Source organism: Camelus bactrianus, chromosome 12, assembly GCF_048773025.1.
Source record: "Camelus bactrianus isolate YW-2024 breed Bactrian camel chromosome 12, ASM4877302v1, whole genome shotgun sequence".
NCBI classification, from domain to species: Eukaryota; Metazoa; Chordata; class Mammalia; order Artiodactyla; family Camelidae; genus Camelus; species Camelus bactrianus.
Window position 1 is genome coordinate 57,687,968 of NC_133550.1, and position 12,627 is coordinate 57,700,594.

The 12,627-nt window shown below is 41.2% G+C and overlaps 1 protein-coding gene across 4 annotated transcripts in view; it reads right to left on the reverse strand.

Annotated features, from left to right (window-relative positions):
- Positions 1-3,711, reverse strand: part of FRS2 (fibroblast growth factor receptor substrate 2) — a 104,332-nt gene extending 100,621 nt beyond the window's left edge. For all 4 annotated transcript variants that reach the window (XM_074375440.1, XM_074375437.1, XM_074375439.1 and 1 more), the window contains exon 1: positions 3,547-3,711. The gene's annotated coding sequence lies outside the window, so the exon portion shown is untranslated. The remainder of the gene's footprint in view (positions 1-3,546) is intronic.
- Positions 3,712-12,627: the final 8,916 nt, after the last annotated feature.

The following is a 12,627-nucleotide window of genomic DNA, read 5'->3' on the forward strand; positions in this document are numbered from 1 at the left end:
GACTGACACTCTGAACCAAATGAATATGAAATAATTCCTCCTCTCTGAAATAGAGTAATGATAGCACGGTATTCTTGGTAGCAATGGCAAGAAAGTATTGTTTTCCAATTAGATTTTCAATGATCTATTCTTTCTACTCCATCAGAATCTGCAATGTGAGGGAACAGTACACAGACTATCAAATTTTTTACCCACTGTATAAAATTATCTATTTAGTGTCTTTTCCTTCTGTTTCAAACAGATGCCATCTAAAATAAAGGGTTTTTTTTTTCTTTCCGTCTAAATTCTCCCTTGGCCCTCTCATCCTATACAGATTTAACTAGTACATCTATTTATATTATTCTCTACACCCATGTTTAATATATGCCTAGCACTGACCTCTCTCCCTCACGAACTACAAACCCATATTTCAAAAAAACTCTGGGCATTCCCACTGTTTGGCAAGCATATAAAAAAACTCACCATATTCGAAACTGATCTCATTATGCACTTTCTTGCCTATATTTCTAGTAATAGCACCACCATTGCCATCACCCGCACTTAAAATGAGTGTAATCTTCAACCTCCACTTCCTCCAAACCTCCCTCAACAATCCCTTCTCCCACCCAAACATCCCAACACCAATGCCCTTGCCCAGTATTTATATTCTATTGAAAGTCGGCTTTCTACAACAAATCATTCTACACACTACACTATGAGACCTTGGTAGCTTCTCATTACCTCCCAAATATTCCTAAATACAGTATTTAAACATGTTCTACAATGCAGCTCCAGCTTAAATTTCAAACCTCATCTCTTATTCCCAAAAATGAATCCTATATTCTAGGCAATCTGGTCCATTAACCTTCCTCTGAGTACACAGTGAACGTTCCCACCTCCACACTTGTGCTCACATCATCCCCTTTATTTGAAAAGCCTTCTTCTTCCACCTACTCCCAGTCCCTAAATGTTTGTCTTAGAAAAGCCTTTTACCCTCTGCAATGCTGAACTCAGGTTACTGGCTGATAGACAGGCAGCATGCTTTAGTGAAAACACACAGGCTTTGGCACCAGGCAGATCTGGATTCAAATTGAGCCTCAGTTACCTCTAGCTACACAGTCGGGTAAGTTACCGAACTCATTTAAAGATCAGTGTCCTCATTACTAAGAAATATGCTTAGATGTTCTTGTGAAGCTTAGAAAATATATGTAAAGCAACCAGCATAGAGCCTGGTGCTCACCAAATAAACACTAGCTTCAGAGCCACCTTTATAAGTAAGACCATACGTCCACCACTTTCCATTTTACTCGAGCTAAAAATGAACCCATTTTCCTTTCATACAACTCCAAACTTCAGGTCTAACCACTCATGTAGCAAGCATTTACATACATTTCTATATGTTATAAATTTCTATGCAAATATCTGACATCCCCTTCTAGAATTCAAATTCCTAAAGACCAAAGACTTAACATTTGTATCCTATAATGTCTACCGGTGGTTTTACGAAGCACACCACACTAACCTTCGATCAGAAAAAAATTTTAACACGCCTAAATATTTCATATGCTCTTCATGATTTCTGACACATCTCAGAAAATTATTGCTGAAACATGAAGCTGAGTTGCTGTGGCTGTATCTTTACTTGCTCCAACAGGGTTGCCTAATATAACTTTATGCCTAACTTAGCAATATCAGTTGAATTCACTAGAACAATATTAACAAAATTTACAGTGCAAATGTTCAGTATCTGTTTAACTGACCTGAACATAATTAAATTTACAATGCCTAAGGGTATCTGATTTTTCCCAGTTACCTTTTTCTGCTCTCACAATTCTTAAAATATTTCCCTTCAAAACATTAACTATCGTACCTTCAGTATGGACCCAAACCACATCTAACTTGACTCTTTTTCCAGATTCTCTCAATTCCAACATTCCAATCATATGCTCTAAACAATTAGAGCAGCTGAAATAGCTAAGAATCTACAGTTGCTATCTAAACCTGAAAGTTGGGCAACTAATCTTCCCTCCACAATGTTTTCCAGGGACTTTAAAAATCATCCACCCTTTGCCCGTTGAAGATCAACAACCCTGAAATAAATTCTCTTTTGCATAAGGGAGCTCACTAGTCACTTCAGTCTGTTTCCCCTAATTCATGATATAACCTACCCTTCCAGTGGTGGGAGGAAAAAGAATGAGATAAGCACCCAAAATAGTACAGTATAAGGCCTAACATAAGCACAAGATGAGAAGTGCAGGAGGGTGGCACTGGTTTCCCAAAGGTGATGTGTGTCTACACTGCAAAAGCAATAGTCATCTACTGATAGTCGACATTTGCAGTATCTGCATTCCCTTAAAATCATAATTCAAAAACCACTATCAAATGTGGAAAATTCTATTTCCTACAAACCTTTCAGGAGGAGTTTATTACCTAAAATCTGTTCACTAAAAATAACTACCTACATCACTTTCTCTTCTAGGAAATGCTCAATTTATCTGAAGTGAACATCTCACAATAAAAATTTTGTTTAAAAAAAACCCATAAAACAAAACACCTCTGCCCACCTATGTGAACCTCTCTGCACTGCAGCAACAGCTGTAACAGTATAAGAAACCTCTTTGGAGTCACCGAGAACAATTTTTCTTTAAAAGTTGAAGGGAAATGACAGTTCCAAATAGCAAGGTATACAGACTTCGAGAAAGGAGGTATAATAATCTCCAACCCTCTGCAATCAATTCGTGCAACAGCCACAGACTGGACTCATCAAACTGTGACTTCAGAAAGCCAGGAATTAGGAGTGCAGATTACAGAATAGGATCATTTTTTACGTCTGCAAGAAAATAAGGGAACTTACCTGAACTCCTGATTTTCCTTAGCAAGCTGTTTTTTTAAGAAGTGACTTCAACAACAGCTTGAGTAAGCACTGGAGTGAGTAAAGATCATGGGAGGCACGCTGGTGCCACAATGAGACCTACGTATCCAGAACCGGTCCCAAGCGCCGTCCAAATCGATCCTGGGCAACCCCTAGCGGGTCTGGATGGAAAGCCTTGCAAAAGATCCCCGGCATCTACACAGGCATCGCCCCGCCCTGGGACCGAGAAGACAACACCCCTGGGACCCGAGCTAATTACTGAGCCCGAGGACAGACCCATAGGTCGCGAAAGTAGGGAACTAGAGCCCAAGACAGAGTCTGGTGTCCAAATTCCCAGCCCCGGGTAGAACTCAGAAAACCAAATCCGAGAGGCAGCGCGAAGATTTGGGGGAGCAGAATTGAGGGGGTCGGGTGGACGGAGGCCCAGCCCATCCTTACTCTCAAGTCCCGACAGCAACAACAGCTCCGGGAACCCCCTCCCCGGCTCCGCCCCGCCCACCCCACGGCCCCGCCGCCCGCTCCTTCCCGCCCTGCGGGCCGGGCGAAGACCGCGGCGGTCGACAACCCCCTTCCCCGATCCCCGACAGCCCAGCCCGCAGCCCGCAGCCCGCAGCCCGGAGCGGGCAGCGGGGGCCCGGGAGCGCCAGCCCCGACGCCGCCCGCGGCCGTCGCAGTCTGCTCCCTCGACCACTCACCGTCGGCCCGGACGCTGGGAGGGAACAGAGCGCGGGTCGGCGGGCGCGGACCCCCAGGCTCCGACCCGGGAAGGAGCCCCTCTTCGGAGCCGATCGAGCCTCAGCGGCTGTGCCTACAAGGCCTCTCTCCGGCCCGAATCCTGAAAAAGCACTTCCGGGGGAGCGGGGGAGGGAAGGATTTTGGCACCGGAACTGCTCGCGGGCTAGAGCGGCCAGGGCCTCCCGGGCGGGGTAGGGCGGGGCCTCTGCCGCCGGCGCCCGCAAACCCGCCCCCTGACCGTTGCTAACCCTTTCAGCCCCGCGCCCCTCGGTTCCCCAGGCTACGTGCGGCCGCATCCTTCACTGCTCTCCGACGTGTTCCCCTCCCGCCACCTGATTTTACGGAGGAGGAAACCGAGGCTCCGAGAGTTTTAGGTGCAAGGATCCACCCGCCTTCCAACTCTGTCCAGTATTCTTACCACTCCAATCTGCCTCCTTTAAAAATACTGAATATTAACATTTACGCTTGCTGCTTGCCACTGTATTAAGCGCTTCGAGTGCTCAACTCAGTTAATCATCCCCAAACCCCCTGAGGTTGGTGCTGTTATCTGCATCTTGCACCGGAGGAAACAGGTTAAAGATACCAAACCCAATACCATAAACGCTGACTCTTGATTTTATTTTAACTCGCGTTGTGTGTATAAATCTCACCTATCCCCAACACGAGTTTTAAGTTCTTTAAGGGCAGGAGCCAAATCATATTCCTATATTCCAATCACTTGGAATTTCAATAGAGGCCAATAGCTGGAGGACTCTGGAATCTTCCTGCCTGGGTCCTGCACTTTACTTTTTCACCCTGGCCAAGTGTCTGGTCCTCTCTAAGCCTATTTCTCACTTGCAATGTATTTGATATATTTGATGTGTGTGTGTATATATAGGCATATATATAATCATCTCCGGACTGTTGTAGGAATTCAAAATGAAAAATGCATGATAAACAGTTCGGAGCTGTACCTAGTACCAATGTAGTTCTAAGTAGAAATCAACAATTTTCATACCTGGTCATTAATGGGAACAATTTTTCCTCCAGTGCAGTCACTCTGGCAGGGGTCATTTGGAAAACTATGGGTTAGCAACAGGCGATAGAAAAGGTTAGTTAAGGAAATAAAGAAAGCTCAGAGGTTTTTGCAATGGGAAAAATGAAGGTAGGTGAGCCAAAGAATGTCCTGAGGCCAGCCTGGAAACTTGTGAAACTGTGAGCTGAGACAGTTTGAGGACCCTGAGTCAGATGCCAGGCAGGGAAAGGAGGTGGGGAGAAAGAAAAAGGGATTCCTCAGCCACAAAATCAGGAAGGCATTGAACATCTGAGGCAGTTTCTGTATCTGAGGCCAGATTAGGGGGGGCATTGGGGGGGAGCCTCTTAACATGCATGCTGTCTGCAAAACAAATTCACAAGCATCTCCTACAACTGTGGGGGAGGAAATTTTTTTTTAAATTTTCTACTAAGAAAAGCAGGGGAAATTGAAATAATTCAGAACCCATTCTTACGAATTTAAGATGCAAACAATGCCTTTGCTTTTGGCTTTTTTTTTTTTAACAGCGCTGTCTTGTTTATTTTTGTGATCGCAGAAGTGTTTGTAAATTATTCTCTAATACCCAAGTTTACCAGCCTTTCGTGCCTTGGGGTGTGAAGAAGTAAAAAACAGAGCCTAGGTTGGCAGCACTCACTAACTGCTCTTTCCCCCGAGGAGTGAGAGGAATCCTGAATTGAGGACATTGTCAGGCTCCCTGCGGGATGCAGATGCGCTAAAGGTTTGTCATTGAATCTGGTCACCTAACTAGTAAATGATGCAGCCAGGATTTGAATGTGAGCCTTTCTCCTCAGATGCTTTTCATCACAAGGCCAGTGGTTCTCAGACTTGAGAGGGCGTCAGAATCACCTGGAGGTAGTGTTAAAACACAGATTGCTAAACCCCACCCCCAGAATTTCTCGTAACCATCCTACAGCTTCTCTGAGGTGTCGTTCCTGGACTTGTAGCATCAACATCATCTTTGGACTTGCTGCAAATGCAAATTATTAGGCCTCGCTCCAGAACTTGTGAATCAGAAACTGGTGTGGGGCCCAGCTATCTGTGTTTTGACAGGCCTTCCCGGTGATTCTGATACATTCTCAGGTTTTAGAACCCGGGCATTCTACAATCTATCTTGTCTTCCACACACATCTCTCTTTTTAAAAAAATAATCCCCAACAGGAAGAATCCCACTGAAGCCAAAGTTCTTCCCACTGAATTAAATGATATATTGAAGCATTTATATTTATGTTGTGCTCTCAGTGGGAGAGGAGGCTAGAAAAAATTAGTGGAGGATTGTTTTTTGATTACTTTCAATTTGTACTGAAATTTAACTGGGTAATACTGGGTTGGGGGTGGAACTAATCTTATTTGAGAACTACTCTGTACTAGAGCTTTACACGCATTTTCTAAATTAATCTTCACTACACTACTATGAGGCTTTATGGTCTTAATTGTACAGAAGAGAAAAACTGAGGCTTAGGTAAAGTAATTGACTTAAGGCCACATTCTTATTAAGGGGCAGAAATCAGGGTTGTTCAAACAAAGATCCCTCTAATTCCAGAACTCATGATCACTCCACTTTGTGGCAGGAGCTTGGAGAACCAAATTCCAGTGTGGGCCACACCACCCCAACTATGCAACATTGAGTAAACGATTTAATCTCTATTTCAATTTCTCCATCTATAAATAATGTTATCATAAATCTGCCCCTCCCACACTGGAATGTTAGAACAAATGAGGAAATAAAAGTGTAAGTGCTTTGAGCTTTTTGAAGAAAAACAGTAAAAAGGCAGGTTATTATAGTATTATTTGTTGAGCCAAGTGTTGCTCTGTGACCCTGAGCATTGACTCTTTCCTGGTTATATCCTGCTTCATACATAAGAAGTTCAAAGACGATAGTTGAGGTCAAAGAAAAAGCTGTTTGACTTCATTTGTTAGTGTCTCTTGGAGGTTAAAGAGAGTGACAGAGGATTTTATGTGTCACTCTTAAAAACTACAAGAAATCAGAGGGTGGGGGTATAGCTCAGTGGTAGTGCACATGCTTAGTGTGCACGAGGTCCTGGGTTCAATCCCCAGTACCTCAGTTAAAAAAAAAAAAAAAAAAAAGTTACAAGAAATCTCTTACTGTGTTCATATGCTCCAGGTTGTTGCCAAATTGCTGGCCCATCCTCATCCTAGAGATCTTTTCTTCAAACCCCTTTCTTCTCCCCATTACAGGCACCCCTCCACCCTCCTGCCTCCACCCACTAGGCAAGGACTTAAAATTCCTCCCACTTTATTATGTAAAAGGATTTAGCTCTCAACCCTCCTCTCAGGCCAGACTCCAGGCCGATCTTTGTTGACAGAGTCGCCAAGCTGCACAATTCCAGGGGGTGCCATTCACAAAGAATACAGCCTGAATGATGCTCAAGGGGGTGCCAGTTGCACAGGTCACAATAGGGATGGTCGCCCTGAAAGTGTGCAAGGCTGTAGTCCTGTCTATGCGTGCTCCCCCGCCCCCAAATCCATTAAGGTGTTTTGCTAAACAAAAGAGCCATCTACTTGGGTGTCCACCAATTTGCCAACCTTTCCAATAATGAAGTTCTTTGCTTTTGTTTGTTTGTTTGTTGTAACAAGGGTCTGATCAAATATGTAAACCACCAGGCTTAAGTCTTGGGTTCCACACTCTGCTATGGCATTTTTCACTTCTTTCTGTGACATTATTGCTTCTCTCCCTACTAGACTTGTGAGTTTCATAAAGGTTTTGTCATATTTTGTCTTCCTCACCTTTTGTTTGTGTCTTGGCACAAGTGCTTAAAAAACATTTGCTGATCTGAATCACAGCACAGTGTACTCGTATATATGTACTAGTATAATTGGCAGAGATTTGACAAATGGCCTCAAACGTGTTGTCTGACCCACAGAGTTCTGTGCCAAGAAATAAACTGAGCCCCAAATTTTTGAGAAGTGTCACATAAAATAAAAATCCCAATTTCTTGTATCTCTTGAAAAATCCAACTCTGGCAAACTGGGCGTGCGTCCCCCAAGGCAGCCATGTCTAGCTCAGGTGCAACTCTTTATTCAGGAAGTACAAGGAGTTGGCTTCACTCACATGTGAAACCTTCACTGAGTTTGGAGCCACTGGTATGTGAGATCGTATGGATGTTTTAGGGAAACGAGTATAGAATTTCGCCTTATAGGTTTTCATGTGCTCTTAACAATTTATTCCAATGTATTCTGAGATAACTTTAAATTGTTTTTCTGGGGAAGAAAACTGTGGGGGACCGTGCTGTACCATTTCAAAACAAGCCAGGCAAGTGCAGACATCGAATTAGCAGTATCGTTCCCACCAACACGTTAAGGGCGTTGAAGCTGATGTTACTTGTCAGCTGCCTTGGAAACTGACATGACAAATAATAACAAATGCTTGAATAAATTTCATGATAAATGAACTTTGTAGATTGTAAATTTTTTTTTTCCTGGATGGAGAAACACAAGCACAACTAGTTCAGGTAACTAGCAATGGAGCCAGGATTAGAACCCAGGCAGTCTGTCTCCAGAGACGTGGTCTTAACTACTAAATTAATATTTATTGAGCCTTTCCCATGTGCTATGGCCATGCCTGCCTCCCAACTGAAAGAGACTGCCAGATTTATAGAAGAGTGCATGTATCTCTTCCAGGCCTTTTATAGGGTGTTATAATAACCCCACACAGATCCTTCTCATCTCCCTTCTCCTCCCACCCCAAGTCATACTGACATGTTTATAATCTTCCATTTTGAAGTATACAGACTGCCCAACATCTAAGACCTCCTTTAATTCCAATATAATTCTTGCAAGGAGTTTGTTTTTACTGCAAGTTATCATGAAGAGTCCTATGCACGTGGTAAACAAAAGGTATCTTTTAAAGACAATGGAGGGGGTGGGTATAGCTTAGTGGCAGAGCTCATGCCTAGCATGGTGAGGTCCTGGGTTCAATCCCCAGTACCTCCATTTAAAAAAGAAAAAAGAAAAACAAAGTTTAAAGACAATGGAAGCAATTTGAAGCAATATAATATTGACACTGGAAACCAGTATCTGTAGTCAAATTATGCTTGTGTGGAGAAATGGGAGATAGCAAGGTTGAATTTGAGCAAAAATGTCACATTGACACAAATGCCGTAAAAGCTCAAAGACAGAGGACTTAACAGGGAATGGTCAGCATCAGTTTTTGACGCATTTTACAACCAATTTTTAATTAATTATGGAAAAAAAAAACTTGGATCTGACACCCTCCTTTAAAAAGGTTAAAGAATTAAAGTTCTGTTGTGGCCCAGAATGAGTTGTTTAGCTCTCAGGAATTTAGGAGGTTGCATTCTACCTTCCCTGGTACCCCATCGTTCTCTGCCCCAGTTTCTCCAACTGCAAAAATGCACGATAGGTGCACCTTTATATCTTAGAAATGTTGTGAGACATAGCTAATAAATGATTATAAAGCACAGTTCTTTGAAGTATAAAGCACTGCATAATTACTAAATACTATAATAATCAACCTTATAATAATAGTAATTTTCAACCAACACATCAACCAGATCCAGATGCCTTTAGTCACCTCCCAATTAGACAAAAGTGTATATGCCAACTTTGAAATGAAGTAAAAATCTTAAGCCACACACCAGTTCCACTCCCTTCCTCTTCTTTCCTGTGCAGAATCTGTAGTCAGTCAGCCAGAGACATAGCTCAGATCCATCACTTGCTAGCTGTGTGACCCAGCTTCCCAGCCTCTTTTTCGTCCACTGTAAAATGACAGTAAGAATAATACCCACCTCACAGGCGTGTTGTGAGAGTTCAACAAATTAATACGCGTAGAGCTCTGTACCAGGGCCTGGCAGACTGTGAGAGCTCAGTGGATGTAAGTGACGACGATGACTAAGAGTAATATCTGAAAAAAAAACTAACAGTGAGGGGCTGTCTAACCAGGCTATTGGATAAAAGAGGAAAAAAAGAAAAAAAAAAGACTTACACTCAATTTGGAGCATGATTTGAGCCGCCCTCTAGATTACATTCACATTTATCAAATAGGAGCACTTTATTTTTTTTTTAACTGAGGTGCTGGGGATCGAACCCAGGACCTCAGGCATACTAAGCATGTGCTCTACCACTGAGCTATACCCTCCCCCAAATATAAGCACTTTAATATCAAATTTTGATAGAAAAAGAAAACGTGAGGCATTTCACTTTCCCAGTATATTTGTTTTTAATGACTGTGCACGAAATAATGACTATAGATGATTAGGGGAATAAGTAGAGTAAAATGTAAAAATATAATACCCGCCCACTCCTCTTCTCAGGTGTAGCCACTGTTAATGATTTGGAGTGCTCCTTTCCAGACCTTTTCCCACACATTTATATTCATATAAACAGGACAGAATTATCCAATAGTCTTAAGGCACCAGCAAAGCAGAACCCAAAAAAATATTTTTGGAAAGAATCTGACATTTTTACTAATGCATACATATTAAAAAAATCAGAACTTGTTGGGACTTCCTTACACGTATTTAATTTTTAAATGGCTTTAATCTTAAAGTAAATAATAGGATATTATTTCATATGTACTATAAGCTCTTCAGTGCTTAGGACTTAAGATCTTAATACAAGCTCACTTTATAATTTTTAAGACCAGAAATATAATCATACTGTTTTGCAACTTTCTCTATTCGTGTGAGTATTTTAAATATTGTGATGTTTACTTGGTGGCAATCTAAATAAGAAGGAACTTTCACCAGACATGTCATGTTACTCCACTAAGAACTATCTCTGTATAAGGGTCCTATTAGAACAATTTGAGTTTCAAAAGCTTCCTTTCTTGGGAAAGCAAATTTCATTTTCCATCACATTTTCAAGCCAATGTAATACAATCCTTTTTTAATCTCCACAGAGCGTATGATGGATTGAAATTCTGCCGACCAGGAGCTTTCTAAATGGTGACTGTGGAGGGATGCCAAAGAAACTGAATGGTGCCAAATGCAGAATCCCCAAGTTGCTCTCGAAACCAACAGAAATTCATTTGGGAGCTGGGTTTCCCTGAGGCAGGAAGTATGGCACCTACAAACCTAGAGCGCATGTGGAGATTATATGTGGGACCAGGGAATAAAGCAGAAAAGTAACGCTACATTGTATTTCAGCAGACAGTAAGAAGAGAACATTCCCTGAAGAGAAGACCAATGACCTTCTGTGAAGGATGAAAGAAATGCTTAAGCAATATTTTATTGCTACATGTATTTAAAATGTTTCCCTTATAGTAAGTTAACTGTTGAATAAGCTCAATGCATTTAGAGGACACAAACATTTCTGTAAAGAGAGAGATGCAGGTATTTCAAAGGAAAAAATTATGTATGTATCTACTTGTATACACATATACATACATACATTTGAAATAACCTTGGATCTAAACCACTGCAAATGTCTATTACACACTTACTGTGAATAAGACACAGGTGGGTCAGGGGACACCAGGAACTCGAAGTCACAGAACCTGAACTCTCAGATTCAAAATGCCAGTAGGGGAGATAAGTTATAGACTCACAGAAGAAGAAGCATAATAATGCGAAGCATCCTAGGGTAAATACGGAAGGAATAACAGAGCCACTAATCTTTGAAACCTCTCCCATTGTTCACAGTCTTAGACCAAGTTAAGAGGTAGAATTTAAATAGTATCTTAAAGGACTTGTCGAAATTATAGGGAAAGGAGGGAAATAAAAAGAATCCCAGCTTTCAAAGAAGTATAGGGGGAAAGTTCAGAGCACACCCAGAAGACCTCGAACAGATCCTTTTAAGTGAAACAGAGAGTTTGGGTAAGTAGGTTGGGCTTGTAGTCTGAAGGGTCCTGACTCCTAAATTAAGATATTTGGACATTATCTTCTTAGGGAATAAAGAATCGAAGCTGCAATTCCACTTCTGGGTATGTACCCAAAGGAAATGAAAATAGGGTTTCAATAAGACGTATGCACTCCCTTGTTCATTGCAGCACTATTCACAAGAACCAAGACATGGAAACAACCCCAATACCCATTCATGAATAAGTGGATTAAAAAAAAAGATGTGGTACATATACACAATGGGATATTATTCAGCCATGAGAAGGGAAGACATCCTCTCATTTGCAACACATACATGGACCTTGAGCAAGGCTCTATTTTCTGTTTACCAGGGGCCAGTGGGGAAGATAAAAATGATGATGTTTAAGGGTACAAACTTGCAATGAATAGTAAGTAAGCCGTAGAGATCTAACCCACAGTATCATGAATGTAGACAATAATATTATACCATACTTAGATAATGTGATAAGTATCAGCAATCCTATTACAGTACATAAATGTATCAAAGTAACACGCTGTACACCTTAAACTTACACAATGTTACACATCAAATTCATTCAATTAAAAAAAAATCAAAGCTGGTTTCCTGACTGTGAAGCAACATAATTAAAGTATACTTTTTAAAAAACTTTTCTTTCCTGAAGGAATTTGCAAAACACAGAAAAGCATAAAAATAAAAGTCATCTGGAAACCCACCATTCAGAAATATTCTATACTTCCGATGGATAAACTTACAGCATTTTTTTTCTGGTTATATATGTTTATGTGTATGTATGTGTGTGTGTGTGTGTGTGTATAAACTGAGATTATGCTTCATTCACTCAACATTATTTAGCAAATATCTTCTTATTAAAAATTGTAACTACACTGTATTTTATCATATAAATGTAATATATTGTACTTACCCAATTTTCTGTTTTTCATCCAGGCACAAATCACTAAAATCAACCCAAGGTTAACCTAAGCGATATATTGAGTAGATTGGAGTACGGATGAACTGAGAGCAGGAGGAATAGTTAAGAAGCTTTTGGTAGAGGATTGCTTATACACATTAGGGCATATTCACACACTAAAATAGTTTACAACTATTATATTACAACATAATTATTATTTCAAAGAATGTTGCTGCTCCCTTATAACAGAGTGATCTTGCAGATGTATTTTCTCTTCTCCCCAGTCTCTTACATTTGGAG